This window comes from Pelodiscus sinensis, chromosome 8 (genome assembly GCF_052426305.1).
Source record: "Pelodiscus sinensis isolate ZL-2025 chromosome 8, ASM5242630v1, whole genome shotgun sequence".
Classification (NCBI taxonomy): Eukaryota; Metazoa; Chordata; order Testudines; family Trionychidae; genus Pelodiscus; species Pelodiscus sinensis.
In genome coordinates, this window is record NC_143059.1 from 38584835 (window position 1) to 38601475 (window position 16641).

Genomic DNA, 16641 nt, shown 5'->3' on the forward strand with positions numbered 1-16641 from the left:
GAGCTTTGTTGAAAGTCTCTGACTAAGAATAAACGGGGTAAAACACAAGGGTGATGTCATGGTGGGGGTCTACTATAAACTATGTAGCCAAGAAGAAAAGGTGAATGCAGCTTTTTTTCCCCAACAACTAGCAAAATCATCCAAATCACAGGACTGTCCACTACCCAGACATCTGTTGGGAAAATAACACAGTAAATTCAAAGGATGAATATAAACAAATAACACAAGTATGTAGGAACAGAATTATAAAGGCCAGGCACAGGAGTGGCCTGAGGCCAGCTGCGGCAGCTGGTGCCCCAGGCAGAAGGCACGATCGGCACCCCCACCTGCACAGCTGTCAATGGCCATGACGTAATCATCGGGTGCCCAGGTGCCCCATGACGTCATCATCGGGCGCCCCTGGCCGGCAGTGCCCCAATCAACTGCCGAGTCTGCCTATGCTCACGGGCCGCCCCTGGCCAGGCACAAAACAAATCAAACTAGCTAGATACAGAAAGTGTAAAAGAAAATATTCTACAAATACATTAGAAGCAAGAGGAAGATGAAGGACAAGGTAGGTCCATTATTCAATGAAGAGGGGAAAATAATAACAGTAAAGGTAGGTATGCGAAAGATGCTAATGACTTCTTTGTTTTGGTTTTCACCAAGAAGGTTGGTGGTGATTACATGTCTAATATAATTAATGCCAGTGAAAATGGGGTTGAACCAGAAGCTGAAATAGGGGGGAAACAAGATAAAAATTACTGTTGCCAAAAAAATGCAAATAGCATTCTGGGATGCATTAACAAGAGTGTTGTAAGCAGGACACTAGAAGTCATTCATTTGATCTACTCAGTAGTGATTAGGCCTCAGTTGGAATATCTTATCCAGTTCTGGGAGCCACATTTCAGGAAAGGTATGAATGAACTGGAAAAAGTACAGAGAAGACAACAACAATTATTGAAAATCTAGAAAACGTGGCTTATAAGGGAAGATTGAAAGAATAGCGCTTGGTTAGTCTGGAAAGGAGAAGACTGATAGGAGACATGATAATAGTTTTCTAGTACCTACACATTTGTTGTAGGTTGGACTTCTCTGATCTGGCAACCTTGGGACCTGAGTGGTCCCAAAAAAGGGAGTTTGCCGGACCAGGCCTCCAGAGAACTACCCCCATACCCAGCATGCTTGCCAAGCTCTTTTGCCCCAAATGAACTGGTGGGGCTACAACCCCACCCACCGGCATGGTGGGCTGACAGCCCCCAGCAGGGCTCCAATCCTGATCGACAGCAGGGCTCCCTGCCCCCATCAGGACTCTGCCCCAGTCACTGGCCAGACTCCCTGTGGACTGCTGGCCTGCCAGACCAACTCTGCCCAGCTACAGACAACCTCTGCAGTTTGGATCTCTGGCAAGACCACAGGTGTTGCTGGACCAGAAAGTCCCAACCCCGAGAGGCTCAATCTGTACAAGGAAGAGGGAGAAAAATTATTCTCCTTAACATCTGGTGATAGGACAAGAAGCAATGGGTTTAAATTGCAGCAAGGCAGGTTTAGGTTGGACATCAGGTAATACTTCCTAACTGTCAGACAGTGCTAGACTGTCTAGACAGTGCTAGATGCTGCCATGAAAGCAAGGGACTGGACATGATGACCTCTTGAGGTCCTTTCCATTTCTACAATTCTTAACACAAGAGGAAATGTGCAGACAAAATTAGCGACTCATCTAAGACTATACAGGTTGATTTTGGTAGAGCCAAAACACTGAATTTAGGACTTGCCTTTTAATCATCACCCATTCATCACAGAAAGAGTAAGGCCCAGATACTCAAAGGTATTTGGGTGCCAATTTCCATCAAATGATCGGAGCTTGCTTGACTTTGGTGAAGTTGTGGAGGGCTGCAAAAACAAAGTACTTATTGTAATTATTACACCATAGGGATTTTGAGTTCCTTAGCTCATCAAACTCTGCTTTATTCCCGTTGAACTAACTGTCCTTTCTTTTTCAATGCAACAAATAGGAAATAAGGTCTTGTGATGAAAGGGAAATCTAAGGTCTCTATATAACAACAAAGATCAGAAAGGCTAGGAACAAAGAAAGCTTAACGTAGCATCCAGATACGAGGAAAGAGTTAGAAAGTCTTTATAGCACAGCCAGACAGTCACTTCCTCCAAAGTTATCAGTTAACTGTAATATGCTAATTCAGCTATCTTTCCAGTAAATTCTATTTTGTCCTCTGGTTGTTTATTTCCAAAACTTAGTCCAAGTCATGTTCAATAACATACCAAGAGATAAGGGCATTTAAGGATATGTGACGTTCTTTTTCACATCCTTTCCAATTCAGGCATCTTTTTCTACATTTCACTTCTACACCTTCATTTTTTTCTAATGATAAACCTATTGTACTGAATTCTACTCAGGTACATGCAAAGGCTAACTTCCTTAATCTGATTTTGGACTGCACAGATACATCATAGGTTCCTTCTTACTAAAAAGCAATACAGTCCTTGGAAAATAAGTAAATCTCTGTGGTGGGAGCTACATTTGTGTACTATGGAGTTGTGATATTAAACAATTGTTTGTCATTTTTCTGTTTAATTTTCAGCCTAATGCTACTTAATGATTTGTTTGAGAGGTCCTTTTATCCTTACAGAGAGTTAGTCCGTAGTGTGCTACTAACATTTTAGGTGTCTTTTTGGGGGGGGAACCCTCATTTTTCTGCTGAACAGAGTTACTTTCTTGGCTTTTCTCATTCTGCTTCTGCAAAGTTTTGTAATTGCGTAATTACAAGAATCTCAGACAGCATTTTTCTTTAAATTGGCAACAATTTCCTTCTGGTCCCAACACTGAAAGATTCAGCTTCCTCAATTAGTTTCATGGCATTTAGTTATGAAATCTATTTAGAGCATATTACCAGAGACGTTATTCAAGTTGAGTGTCCTGTCTGGAATCCTCTGATAAAAACTGCACATTTTTCCTGAAATCATTCCTGAACATGTGCTTCTTTTTCACCATGGTCCTTTACATCTGTGTGTGCTGTAGCTTCTGCACCGAAGGGGGTTGCAGCAATGCTTCTCTGCAGTTTGCACATTCTGCTAGAACATAAAAGTATCTGCCTAAGTTCACCAGGCAGTAACTGACATGCATTGCACCGTATACCAAGCACACTAAGCACCACTTAAGAAGTTAATACATTGTGCCTGTCTAGTTTTAGGAATCTATAGTTTGCTTTCAGGCTTTGAGACACATAATCTGAAGTAACTAATTTGCATTCTATCACACTGTAGATAATGTAGAAAAATGCATTAATAATGTTAGCAATACTAACAGACATTTTTTGTCCATTCCAATGGCTAATTAGTTCAGAGCTAAAATACTTAATTTGTTTGTGAATTTTCAATCACTCTCCCAGAAAGTTAAAGTGAGAAGAACTAGCAAAAGCTTTCACATGTTCTTAATGACCACTTTCTTTCTGCTAAATCCTTGGGTTCTGCCATAGTACTTTATTCACCCTTCCTTGCTGGCCACAAGGATGGACCTAGTCAACTATGGAAAGTTCCTCACTTAGATAATTTGATTTCTACGTTCTAAGTGGTTGACCAACAATGACGAAAGTTTTGTGAGTAACTTTGAGCTGCAGTTCCTTTGACATTGCTTCATAAAGGCTATGTCTAGACTATGGAGAAGATTTGAAAGAGGATATCCAAATTCCTGGGGAATTTGCATATCTTCTTCCGATCTCACTTTCAAAAGCAGAACTTTCAAAACTAAAAGTTGTCTAGACATGTTTTTTTTGACAACCCTCTCCCCTTTTACGAAAAGCTGCGTAAACCTCATTTTTTGAGGAAAAGCGGCTTTTCGACAAAGGGAGTGGGTGCCAAAAAATGCGTATAGCCTACTTTCGGAGATCGGAAGAAGATATGCAAATTCACAAGGAATTTGTATAGCCTCTTTAGAATCTTCCCCGTAGTGTAGACATAGCCTCATTCATCAGCACTGTTTTAAAGGGAAGCTGGAGAGGAGGAGAAAAAATTCAGTAAAAAATATAACTAATTCCAAAACACAGTTAATTCTAACTAAAGAAAATGGGTGTGTGCCTCAGCAGTGGCAAAGGTGGAGGTGGAACAGATATGGAAAAACAGACAACATTTGTTCACAGGTACATAATTTGATAAACAACCAAACAACTGTCACATTAGACAATACGGAAGACATGTCCGTCATCACCAAAGTTAGTTCAAATTTGTCAGGCATGTACTGCTGAGGATAGGACCTCCTCTTGTTTTCAACAGGTGCTGGATCAGACACATAATGCTTACCAATCTGAGAACTCCCATGGAAATCAGTGGGCCTAAACACCCTTTCACTTAGATACCCGTGTATCTCCATTGATTTATGGAATTACTTCTGATTTACACCACGATGAGAGGAGGACCTTGATAAACCTGTTAGTACCCTTCTTATCACAAACCTGGTTGTCTTTCCACCAGATTTGGATCAGGTCCATAATGTCTGTTGACTTCAAATGGCACTTGTCAGGGTTTTTAGGACTGGTACCTTGGTTTCCAGAGATGTAAAAAAAAGGCAATCAAAATACAACATACAATAAAAAATTGGACATGGCATGCGTGGAAAATAGGAAATACAGCGGGTGATAGGACACCAAGGTAAGGTAAATCAGAGGACTCCTTTGGATCTAGTATAGGTTAAAGGAGGATTCCTTGGGATCCAGAGGCTAGTAGTAATAATATTATAAGTAAGCAGTGATTATAGCAATACAGGTTGAACCACTCTAAACTGGGGCTCTCTGGTCTAGCAACATCCATGCTCCAGCAGGACCATGGATGCTCCTGAACCAAAGAGTCCCAGTGGACAGCCAGCTTCCAAGATGCCTGCAGGGGTCAGGAGCCCAGCCGGGCTTGTGGCAGGGGCATGGAGAAGTGTGGCAGTGGGCTCCAGCAGAGCAGCAGAGCCAGCTGTTCTGCTGCGGGAGTCCAGCTGGACTGGTGGAAGAGGGGTCAGAAACATGGCTCCACAGGCACTGGCCTAGAGCCACCTGGAAGAGACCACTCTAAGGTAGGCTCAACACTTCACATTGGCTACATTTCTGGAGTTTAATGTACCTACCATACACAGATACACACACACACACACACACACACATACACACACCACTTGAAAGCTTAGTTTAGATACATTTAGATTGAAGCTCTGAAGCAATTGTGTAAGCCTATAGGGGAGGTGAAATACTGGTACCCAAAACGGAAAAGTGTTATTATTGCACAATTCCATAAATGCTGCAACATGATCATGACATCATCTTTTACTATTTAAGTTAATTTTGATACCTTAATATGGTGTTTATTGGCCAAAGTTGCCAAATGACAAACATAGAACCTAATTCAATGTATTAAAAGGTTTTTATTGGTTTTGAATGATGAATATTTCCCCCCAAAATGATTAAGTTGTTAAGCATGTGACAAAACAGGTGAATTTCAATGTTTTACAAGATTCTAAAATGAAATGTTTCTCATTGTATATTCTTAGTTGTCAAAGTATCTCACAAGTGATCGTTTTCAGTTTCCAGTTGAAATATGTTAGCTACATCAATCTCAAGCTAACGGTTGAGCACCGGTAGCAGCAGGGTCCTGCCCATAGTTTGTATTGCATAGTGGTTAGAAATAAATGTATGTGACTACATAACCTACTGCTTTTCCCTGGGTAAGCTTTTGTGCATACAACGCAGCATCTAGTCTGCTTGGTAAAAGGTTTTGATGTGCAACTGGCTATGCAAGATGTATTAATCTTTGAAAGATTCTAGGAACTAGTCATCTGAAAAGTCAGTGATGCTTCTCCAGAGGTCAGCATTAGTGTTGAAGATAACAGTTCACAGCTTTTATGGAAAAGCTATGAGGGAAAGAAGAGGCTTAATAAGAAGTAGTGAAGACAAAGTCCATAATCAAGCATTTGCCCCTCTAGTGAAGAGAGATGAAGAGCATGTTACAGCTTGTATCATCAACAAGGACAACCCAGATGCTGATGAAGAACAAATGAAAGATTTGTTAAATGGGCAGTTGATTCTGATGGGATGTGTATCTTTCAGACCAGTCAAGAAATCTAGTATCAAAATTTGCTGATGTGGCCTAAACAACCAAATTTTAAGTCTGGCAAGGAAGGAATAATCATATCAACCATCAGTTCAGTAATTATTTTCTACAAAGCCTTGTCCTGAACAAATTGCAGAGATGATGTTTCAGTGGTAATGGTTCTTAGCCATCCATTAGGACCTGTGCCTAGGTCCCTCTTCCTTTGCTGATGGAACAATGAAAATCAGACTTAGCTGACATGCGGCATCAGCTAGAAACTCAAGAGCATAAAACCAAGAAACCACAATGTAGATTAGAATGGACATGGCTGACACCAGCTGAAAATCTGGCATGATGGCAAAAGAGCAGAATAAGAAATCTGAGAAATCATAAAGTAAATTATTTGCCAGTAACATCTAAAATAAATTTATCTCCTCACATTTAGTTTCTCACATTGTTTCTACTCAAATAGAAAGATCCCTGAGCACAGGACTTACTAGCATCTCAACCAATTCACCTTTGCTAAAATATTTATTTCAAAGTGATTTCTGTCAGTACATTACTGGAAAGGACATAGCTAAATATATCAATGGTTATTAATCTATTGTGCAGAAACTTCCATGGTGCTACTCCATATATAGACGGTGAGGTCATGGGAGAAATGACAGTCATTTGCATAGCAAATTACATTCATCTGAGGTTCGACCTCCGCTCTAAGGACAGCACCAGAAGTATATTTGGTCAAAGGTCAGGATACAGGGCTGCTTATGGGGCTTCATGATTTTGTGACCATCTAGCTAACCATAAATATGAGCACTATATAAGGTCTGAATAATAATCAAGTAATCAAAAATAGAAAATCTATTTATATATTTTAGAAATGTGCATCTGTCTACTATGAATCTATTTGTTCAAGAATTCCTCTTATACAGTAAGAACTAGGGGTACGTCTAGACTTCAGGGTTTTGTCGACAGAATCTGTCGACAAAACTTATGTCGACATAGAGCGTCCAGACTACATCGCTTTGTCGACATAAGAGCGTCCAGACTGCAGGACGCTCTGTCGACAGAAGGAGGCACCCGGAAGTGCTTCTGAAAGGTCACAAGGGCAGCCATAAAGCCCTGGCACTGCTGCATGCTCTCTGCAGAGACGCATGCTTAAAGGGATACTCCTGGACAGCCGTTCCTCTGCTCCTGCTTCTAGCTTGCCAACCTTTACAGGGAAAGCAAAGCTGCTGCAGTTTTCCTGGCTCTGGTTGCCTTGCTTTGTCGGACACCACAGCTGTGTATTATCTGGATTGTCTGTCTGTTTGTTTGTTTGTTTGTGTGTGTGTGTTTGCTGGTTTGTTTGCTTGGGTTTAGACTTTTTTGGTTTTTTTGTTTGTTTGTATTTTTGTTCTTGTGTGCATTTGTTTGTTTTGGTCTTTTGTTTGTGTGTTATTTTGGCTTTTTTGGGCATGGAGCCTGAGCTGCCCCTGGGCAGGCGATGGCCCCACACCGTGCTGCTGGAAGCTCTGCTTCATGCTCAGGAGAGCATGCTGACCTTTGCAGAAGAGCTGGATCCTGAGGCCAGCTTTGAGCCCCTCGCTCAGGATCCAGCTGCAGCCCTGCTGCCCTTGCCCCCCAACTTTTTCCTGGAGAGGCGGGTTTGGAGGCTGGACACCAGTTCGGACTGGTGGGACCGGCTAGTGCTGCAGCAGTGGGATGATGATCAGTGGCTCAGAAACTTCCAGATGCGGAAGGCCACCTTCCGGGAGCTCTGTACCTGGCTCGCCCCTGCCCTGCAACACCAGGACACCCACTTGCGGCCTGCTATCCCCCTGGAGAAGCGCGTTGCCATTGCGCTCTGGAAGCTGGCCACCCCCGACAGCTACCGCTCTGTGGGGCATCAGTTTGGTGTGGGGAAGTCTACCGTTGGGGCCGTCTTGATGGAGGTAAGTCACTCTCGAGGGACAGTCCAGGGGGCAGTCAGGACCAGGCACAGGGAATTGGGGATAGGGTGGCACAGGCAGAAGCCCTCTCAGCCTCCCCCTGCCATGGTGCAGGGCCAGGGAAGGGATTGTCTGGGGGACAAAGAGGGGAGTACTTCTCATCAGGTGAGCCAATCCCTCTACAGTCCTGTGCTGTGTGTTTCTATTTCTCCCATTCTGCAGGTGGTGACGGCCATCAATGTGGAGCTGCTCCACAGAACCGTTCGCCTCGGAGACCTGCAGAACATCCTGGCTGGATTTGTGGGGCTGGGGTTCCCAAACTACGGTGGAGCACTGGACGCGACCCACATCCCTATCCGTGCCCCGCCCCATCGAGCGGCACAGTACATCAATAGGAAGGGCTACTTCTCTATGGTGCTGCAGGCTCTGGTCGACCACAGAGGACAGTTCACAGATGTTTGTGTCGGGTGATCAGGCCGTGCACACGATGCCCGTGTGTTAAGGAACTCCTACCTGTACCGCAGGCTTCAGACTGGGGCATTCTTCCCAGAGAGGAACCTGGCTGTCGGGGATGTGCAGATGCCTACGTGCATTGTGGCCGATGCAGCCTATCCCCTTATGCCCTGGCTTATTGTGACGAGCCGTCACTGGCCCCGGGGTGAGACAGTCAGAGCCCCTGCCAGCAGGGGGCCGGCAGCCAGGCCCGAACGCCCCAACACTCCCCCGGCGCAGGCCGGAGGGGCGGAGGACCGGCGCGGTGCCACCACGTCTGCGCCGGCAGTGCGAACACGGCCCTCCCCCCGGAGCCCCGCACTTTTGTCGACAAAATCTTGTAGTCTAGACACACCCTAGGACACCAAATTTGGAATTTAGCTTCCTCTTCTCCTAACTTAAAGCAAGGTCAAGGTTTGGTTGTGTTAAGAAAATGCAAAGTGTCAGGAATACGTATGGATGGTCGGTGAAGATAGGCTTGAGAGAGGCAAAGCCCCCAACTCCACCCCAGCCCTACCCCACGGGAGCCAAGTTGCCTCCCAGCATGCCATGCGCACCTCCCATCACCACAGGAAGAGAAGGGGCGGAGGGCACATGGGCAGCTTCAGCCTCCCTGGCCCCAAAGCAGGGGAGGCAGGTAGGCATGTGGCCCCAGCCTTCCCAGCCCCAGAACACAGGGACAGTGGGCACTGGAGGCAGGGCTGGCCCACAACATTTTGGCACCTGAGGTGGGGAGTTCAAATGATGCCCCTATGCCCCCTCACTTGGGCCAAAACTTTGAAAGGTTTCAATTCTCTGGGTTCTAGTGACACCCCTTTCCCCCTCCCCAGTCTGGCACCTGAGGGCCGCCTCAGTTCGCCTCATGGTAAGGCCAGCCCTGACTGGGGGCAGCAATCTTTGCCCCCATAACACCTACAGTAAACATTCTGTGGGAGAAGTGTGGGCAGGGCCAGGCTGGAGGTTTGGGAAGGCTGTGCGTTCCCTCGCCTATAATACCCGACGTCCATGGGAATGGGACTGTTTCATAACAAGGAGGGGAAACAGAGAGGAGAGACGTGATACTGAAAGTGGCCACACGGGCCCAGTGAGCATAGGGCAGAGCTAGACTTCCACTGGGGGCAGCCAAACCACCAAGAGAATGGCCAGCAGGCTGGAGCTTCTCCGTCTTGCCTGCCACCAGACTGGGTAAGTAGCCCCTCTGCCCTTGGCTACAGCACTGGGGGCAGAAGGCCCCAGATGGCTGGGAGGGGGACTGTGAGAGAGACAGAAGACCATTGCTGGCCATAGTGGGAGAGCAGAAAAAGCCACATTGGATGGGACCACCCACCCTGAGCCCCTTCTCATCCAACCCTCACTCTCGTACCACCCTTCCCTGAGCTCCTTTTCAGCCTCCACCTTGACTTCTGCAAAACCCCATACCTCCTGATCCGTCCCCTCCCCACCGACCCACACACATTCCCAGGCACCTGCCCTTAGTCCTGCACATACCACCCCCCCCCCCCCCACCAACACACACACACCACCTATGCCTTGCCCTGAATCACAGACCACTAGAACTGGAAGGGACCTTGACAGGTTATCCAATCCAGTCCCCTGCCCTCATGGCAGGACCAGGTATAACTGCCTGCAGGAGGAACGGAACCTGGAACCTCTGGAACTTAGTGTAGGAGCCTGTACAGCAGGGATGGTCAACCCATTCCAGACATGCATCTGACGAAGTGGGTCTTTGCCCACGAAAGCTATGCTCCTACACTTCAGTTAGTCTATAAGGTGCCACAGGACTCCTCATCGCCATTCCAGACAAAGAGCCAAAATAGCAGTGGAGACAGCGCAACCAGCCAGGGCAAAGTTATAGAGAAAGAAGGGAAAAAACCCACCAACCCAGCCACAAAGCCATAGGTTGGCCACCCCAAAATAACAACCCCTCCAACTCCTCTCCCCAAGCCTCAGTACTGTGGCCCTAACTGAAACACCTCACTTCCCTGGCACTTCAACCCCAGGTCAGATTAACTCTGGCACTTCAACCCCAGGTCAGATTAACTCTTCTGTGTTTCCACTAACCCTGGAATTTGTGGGCCCACAGGTTGGTGACCACAGCTCTAACCCAGTCTCCCCACCCCCGAGCCAGGCACTCCACCAGCTCTCACTCAAGTTCCCCCTCCCCCTTCCCGAGCCAGGCACCAAAACACAAGCCTCTGAGCCAGGCACCAAATCACAAGCCCCCACTCCTTCCCCGAGCCAGGCACCAAAACACAAGCCCCCACTCCTTCCCCGAGCCAGGCACCAAAACACAAGCCTCTGAGCCAGGCACCAAATCACAAGCCCCCACTCCTTCCCCGAGCCAGGCACCAAAACACAAGCCTCTGAGCCAGGCACCAAATCACAAGCCCCCACTCCTTCCCCGAGCCAGGCACCAAAACACAAGCCCCGCTACAAAGCCAGCAACCAACCCATCTTACCTAAGGCCATCGAACCAGGAGCCCTCACTGCTGCTGCTGCCACCGCAAGATCCCTTGCCATTGCAGGAGCCCTCCTCACCACCACTGCTGCCTCCGCCACAAGATCCCTCACTGTCACAGGAGCCTTCTTTGTTGCCTCTGTCGCTGCTGCAGGATCCGCTGCTGCCGCCACAAGATCCTCTACCCCCGCTGTCATTCTTCCCGTCTTCTCTGTGCTGGTTAGGCCTTAACTGGAGTATTGTGAAGTACTTTGCATTGGAGAAGGTCCAGAAAAGGGCAACAAAAATGATTAAAGGTCTGGTAAACATGATCTATGAGGGAAGACTGAAATAATTGGGTATGTTTAGTCTGGAAAAGAGAAGCCTGAAAGGGACATGATAGCAGCTTTCAAGATTATACAAGGAAGAGGGAGAAAAATTATTCTCTTTGACCTCTGATGATAGGATGAGAAGCACAGGCTTAAATTGCAGCAAGGGAGGTTTAGGTTGAAAAGTAGAAAAAACTTCCTAACAGTGAGGGTGGTTAAGCACTGGAATAAATTGCCTGAAGAGGTTGTGGAATCTCCATCACTGGAGATATTTAAGAGCAGGCTTGACAAACATCTGTCAGGATAATAAATGGTGCTTGTGTAACCCACACACCTAGTAGGTGTGGTTCACTGTCCCATGTAGTGGCACTCAGACCATTTACAGCAAGAGATAAGAATGAGTGAGCTCTACAGTGTAAGTTAAGATCCAGCTAGCTTTTAGCTCAAGCTGTAGAGCAGCAGTGGCCAACCTGATGGAACCGGGACAGAACCTGGAACTGCTCAAGTCAGCCTCTCTGAAATGGCCAGGCTGCTGTGAGCCGCATTTCAGTGCGTGCTCATGGCCCCCAGCGCCCTGCATCACGTCCTGTACGTGCAGGACATCACATCCTGCACATTTGGCGGTGACGTCTTTTGCAGCACCAAGCACTTGTGTGGCAGTGGCAAATTTTGCGGTGGTGGCAGCAGAGGCGGTGGTGAGGAGGGCTCCCGCGACAGCGAGGGATCTTGCGGTGGCGGCAGCAGCGGCGAGGGCTCCTGGTCTGGCGGCCTTAGGTAAGTCTGGTTGGTTGCTGGCTTTGGGAAGGGCTTGGGTTTTGGTGCTTGACTCAGGGAAAGGGGATGGGAGGGTGCTTGGGTTTTGGTGCTTGGCTCGGGGGAAGGGGGATGCTTGTGTTTTGGTTAGGGTTGCCAGGTGTCCGGTTTTGAACTGGACAGTCTGGTATTTGAGCTTTCTGTCCGGGAAACAAACTGAGAAGATACCAGACATATAAATGTCTGATATTTTCTAATTAAATAAGTTTTATTATTATTATGAGTATCAATATGTAGTTGCATATTGCCTGGCTAATAGACATGCTCACGTTGCAGCCAGGCAGTCCGCAACTACGCAGCAGAGAGGAGGGGTAGAGGGAGCGGGAAAGGGAAAGGGAGGGGGCGGAGACGGGGGCAGGATAGACTCCCCGGGGCCAGACTTGCCCATACGCTTCGCCGGGACCGTGCACAGAATGGGCAGCGCCCCGAGATCTGTGTGCGCCCGGGCCACCCTGCTCCCCGCCGGACAGCCCCACTCCCCTCTCCCAGCCAGCCCTGCTTCCTGCCGGCTGGTCCACCACTCCCCCAACCCTCTTCTGGCCAGTCCTCTCCACCCCTGATCTGAGATCAAGCGTGTCTGGTATTTTTTTCAAACCATCTTGTTACCCTAGTTTTGGTGCCTGGCTCAGGGGAAGGCGGGGGCTTGTGTTTTGGTTCCTGGTTTGGTGGCTTGTGTTTTGGTGCCTGGCTCAGGGGTGGAGGGACTGGGTTAGAGCTGTGGTTACCAACCTGTGGGCCCACAAATTCCACAAACCCTGGAATCACAGAAGAGTTAATCTGACCTGGGGCTGGAGTGCCAGGGGAGTGAGGTGTTTCGGTTGGGGCCTACAGTTCTGAGGCTCGGAGAGAGGTTTTGGAGGAGTTTTTTTGTATCTTGTTTGTAACTTCTCTGTGGGTCAGTGACCCCGGACTCAAAACAAGTTCCCTGACCCTCTCATAAATAAAGACAATGCTAAAACATTTTGTGTTTGATATAATATTTTATTTAAAAATGAACTCTGGCCAATAAGCCCCCAATTGAGGCCAAGCCCTCATCTGGCTGCAGCATCATAACACTCCTGCCCCCCCACCCCAAACCCAAATCTGAGCCTATCATACACTGAGCCTCTCACTTGACTAAACTCCTGCACCCCCACATCCCCAGTCTTGTGCCACAACACTCCTACACCCTCCACACACCATAAATCTGTGTCATGAGCCCATCATACTCCAAACCTTCCTGTCCTGAGCCCCTCAGACCCCCCAACCCAAACTCCTGCATCCCCACATCCACAAGCCTGCATCTTGCTCAGCACCCCAACCCTTCACCTGACCAACACTCTCCAACCTAGACCCCTCTTCCTGAGCCAGCAGCCCCTTCTCTTCTTCCTCCTCTCACCCCTTTCCACACCCAAATACTTCATTCCCACCCAAGAGCCCAAGAGTGAGTAAGCACAGCAAAGGATGGAGAGGAAGGGAACAGAGGGGAACACAGTTTGTTAGTGACGTGTAGCAGTGCCCGATATTTTCTTTTTAATTTGCAGCATATGGTAGTCCTCTTTCAATATGGAAGGAAAATGTAAAAATAAGCGTAAATATGAAGATGAACACTGAACATTCTTAACAGATTGGGAAAGTTCTTATTTTTTCATCGAATGCAATGGCAAACCACTCTGTCTGATATGCCAGACTTTGTTAGCACATTTCAAGTGTTCAAATCTCCAGAGCCATTTCACAATACACCATGCTAACATCAATCAGGAATTTCCAAAAGCTACTGAGCTACACACTCTCAAACTAAAAACTTTGGAAAGTCAAATAGAAAACCAGAGTGCAATGTTCCATACATTTTCCAAACACTCTCAGACAGTGGCTGCGCCAGGAGACGATTGAAGTTCGCGGGGCACCCAATGCAGCTGCCGCCGTCCTGGGCAGCAGGGTCCCAGGAACGGGTGGGGGAGGCAGCATGGGCGGGGGGCCACAAGCCAGCACGGGGGCGCTGCTGCCACACTCCACACACACCCAGCCCAGCTGAGCATCTGTGGAGCGGCAGCCGGCAGGGAGAGGCGATTGGGCCAGGGCTGGCATGTAGGCAGGCGCAGCGCGCTCCGCTAGCCACTGACAGGGTCCTAGGGGGTGCCTGGTGGGCAGCCCAGCTGGGAGGTGGGGGAGCGCTGAGCCCCGCCACGTGTGAGCTGAGCCCATGGGAGGAGCAGGTGTGCCCCGCACCTCCCCCCTCCCCCGATGGTGAATGCCAGCAAGCTCAGCAGCAGGCAGGGGCAGGCAGCTGCGCTCCATGGTCTGAGTTGCCTGCCACTGCACCGCTTCTTGTTGTTGATTTCACCCCCTCCCCCCACCTATCCCCTTCCCTCTGGCCTCTTGTCTAATCAGTGCCAGGAGACCTTGGGAGAACCGCCGCCTGCTCCGTGCGGTGCTTGGACCCTGGCGCAGGCAGCGCCCCACCTGGCACTCTGCCTCGCTCCTGCTCCCATATGTTTGCCTGGGGCTGCCAGCCAGCTGCGCTACCGCGCCGGCCCCTCAGCACTTCCGTAGCACCCCTGGGAGCCGCTGCCTGCAGAGTCCCTCGTGGTGGCTGCAGGCGAGTCCTGGCCTAGCGGCTCCTCTCTCTCTTCTTGCAGGGGAGGGGAGCCTGCGGCGCCCCACTTCACACCGCGGAAAGGTGTTTACAGCTGCAGAGAAGGGGAAGTAAGGGTACCCGTGCCACTTTCAACCCCTCCCCAGGGCGCTCCGACGTTTCCGCGCGTACTGTGGGGAGGGGACACAAGGATTTGGTGGGGAGAGGGAAAGGAGATGGAGTTCGGTCTGTGGGGGGAGATGGAATAGGGGAGCGGACTGGGTCTGGTCAGGAACAGGGGACTGGGTTTAGCTGGGAGGGAAGAGAAGGTGGAAACTGGGTTTCATGAGTGCATGGGGAGGGAGGGTCAGGATGTGTGTGAACGGGGATGTGTATGGAAGGGAGACGGGACGTAAGCTGGGTTTGGCCGGAGAGCATGGTGGGAGTCCAAGAGCCACAAGGTGAAAGGGGCGCTTTCCTCCTCAGTGCTTGTCCTGCAGCAGCAGGCCAAGGGGGGGGGGGGGGGGGGCAGTGGCCAAAAAATGTTTTGCTTGGGGCAGCAAAAAACCTAGAGTCGGCCCTGGCCCCACCCCCACCCCGGGGACGCAGCACATGCGTGGTGCTGGCCTCAGGTGCGCAGCACATGCACGGCCGCTGTCCCCGGGTGACCCAGCAGCCCCGTGTGGCACCCGCCACCCAAAAAGATTGGGGACCACTGGACTAGACACTACAGAAGGATATTTTTCACAGGGGCTCAGGGATGGGGATGCACCTACCGTGACTATTCAAAGCAAAGTAAGAGTTGGCAGAGCTCAGAAGAGATTGTGTGGATGGTTAGCAGACTGGTGTTTTTGGAGAGCTAACACGCAGTTAAGCACCAGTATATGTATCTCTCTCTCCCCCCTACTATCGTACAATTTCTCTTTTTCTCCTCACTCTGGACAGAAAAGCCTTAAGGCTACACCTACACGACGATGTAGTAGGGATGTTTTCTTTTTGTACAAAAACTCCTTTTCCCGCAAGATCGGTAAAAGGATCTTTCAGGAAAAGGGGGTTTTGCTCAAAAAGAAAATATCCACGCTGCTTGTTTTTGCACAAAAACCCTAGCAAAAAAATGGATGGTCATAAAATATGCAAATGAGATCAGGACTCATGCAAATGAGCCCCTCATTAGCATATTTTTGCCGAGAAAACTCGTAGTGTAGACGTAGCCTAATTGTTCTGCATCGTTTTAGTTCTTCTGAGATGCAGTGTCAAGGAGAATTTGATCCTCATATCAATTTAATTAGGGGAAAAAAGTCAGGCTGTGAGTGGGGACAGAAAGTCAGATGAAAGTATTTATTCAGCTGTTGCACTAAATGTCGTAAGCCTAAAGCCCCCTTGAATTTGTTTATACAAAGAATGCCAAGATAAATACAACTGTGAACACTAAAGGACTGAGGCATAAAGTACTGGAAGCCTTTACTCACAACCATGTCTGCTGAGAGAGAGTTCTTAATCAGAATCTGAAACTAAACATTTCCTGAGCTGGGAAAGTGTTATCCAAATTTTAATTACGAACATCACACATTGAATTTATTCTAAAAACAGTGGAACTAAAAGCGGTGTGAATTTGTCAGAGACTGTGTCTTCCTCTTGTACTGTTACAAGTATGCTGACAGCACTCCGTAACTAAGGCAAGTGAATTCTCCAGTTGACTCCCCTTACTCTTCTTGATCAGGTGAAGTACCAGAGTCGATGGGAATGCTATCAGCAGTCTATTTAGCAGGTCTTTAGCAGACTCACTAAATCAACCCCCAGGGGATCGATCCCTGCAGCGGTAAGTGTAGACAAGGTCTAACAGAATAACTAACCATGGCAGGTATAGGGCCATCTCAATCCTCTTTGAAAAAAAAAAAAAAAAAAAAAAAAAAAACAACCACTTTGGTAGGGGAACAAGTTATGTAGAAGATTCAGTGGAAGTAGGCAGTAGGCACAGCCAACTGTCCCTTTGTCCCCTGAGTCATGGATAGCCCCATGGTCCAA

At 48.3% G+C, this 16641-nt stretch overlaps 1 long non-coding RNA gene across 1 annotated transcript in view; it reads right to left on the minus strand.

The window, feature by feature from the left end:
- Positions 1-472: 472 nt before the first annotated feature.
- LOC142830502 (uncharacterized) overlaps positions 473-16641 on the minus strand; it is a 48628-nt gene continuing 32459 nt past the window's right edge. Inside the window, exons 2-3 of the long non-coding RNA XR_012905799.2 lie at positions 2889-3066; positions 473-1872 (exon numbers count right to left, since the gene is read on the minus strand). This is a non-coding gene — a long non-coding RNA (uncharacterized LOC142830502). The remainder of the gene's footprint in view (positions 1873-2888; positions 3067-16641) is intronic.